The sequence below is a fragment of the Cebus imitator genome, unplaced genomic scaffold (genome assembly GCF_001604975.1).
Source record: "Cebus imitator isolate Cc_AM_T3 unplaced genomic scaffold, Cebus_imitator-1.0 Scaffold39, whole genome shotgun sequence".
Lineage (NCBI taxonomy): Eukaryota > Metazoa > Chordata > Mammalia > Primates > Cebidae > Cebus > Cebus imitator.
The window spans coordinates 1,813,229-1,814,452 of record NW_016107354.1 but is presented as its reverse complement, the minus strand read 5'-3'; positions in this window follow the sequence as shown (position 1 = coordinate 1,814,452).

Below are 1,224 nucleotides of genomic sequence, written 5' to 3'. Positions count from 1 at the left end.
AAAAAAAAAAAAAAAAAGGAAAAAAAAGGGGTCTTCTGACAAGGCATGTTGCCAGGAACTATGTCAAATAGATGACTAAGAATGTTCTCCCAGGAAGCTCACAATCTAGTTAGAACAGCACTAGCCAATGTGAAAATTGGGGAAGGCACTCCAGAGCTCACAGCTGAATGAGCACAGCTTGGGCTAGACTTGAACCTTCACTCACCCTTAGCCAGGCATCTGTGCACGTTGCAAAACTTGCACAATCACACAGAGCAGCCCTAGCTATAACTAAAACAAACAAACATGATGGAAAGATATAATAATAGATATTTACATAAAATCCTGAGTATAGAAAAATGGGTTCTGTGTGAACATGGGAATTGAACCTCAGGATGATTGGTCAAATGTTTTACAGAGAGAAAAAAGATCCCCGTTACCTATCATTGGCCCAGTATGGGTCATATGCCTCATGCAATGGCCAAGACTGAAATGAATGCTTATCATCCCAATAGACACACAAGTGTGAAGACATTCCTGGGCAGGCAAAAGCAACATGGGAATCCTGGAGAAGAGAATTACAAATCCCATACTGAGAAGTTAGGCATTTTTTGGTTATTAGTAGAGAAATAAATATTAGAAATAAATTTGTCTTCATAAAATGTTTCATAGTGGTTTGGGAAAATCCAGTATTATTTAAGTCTACATGTAATAAGTGGAATTTGAATCTTAAAACTGTTTTCAACACAATCTCATTTTCCAGAAGGTAACTGCAATAAACATTTTGGAATGTAAGCTTCTGGACTGTCACCGAAAGTTGTTTAGCTGTTAATTTTGAGGGCAGCGGCCTCCAATTTTTTTGACCAGATGTTTATTTCATAAATCACTGATATATAATGATTAATTTATTCACAAACTCAATATGTGCCTTACTATTATTGGGTAATATCCTGAGATTTAATAAACAACTTAGAGCAAAGTTCATCATTAAAGACATTGGTGGCTAGGTGTCGTGGCTCACACCTATAATCCCAGCACTTTGGGAGGCTTAGGTGGGAGGATTGCTTGAGCTTAGGTGTTTGAGATCAGCCTGGGCAATATAGTGAGACTTCCATCTCCAAAATAAATAAATAAATAAATAAATAAATAGCTGGGCATGGTGGCATTTGCCTATAATCCCAACTACCTGGAAGGCTAAGGTTGGAGGGTGGCTTGAACTTGGGAGGTCAAGGCCACAGCTAGCAG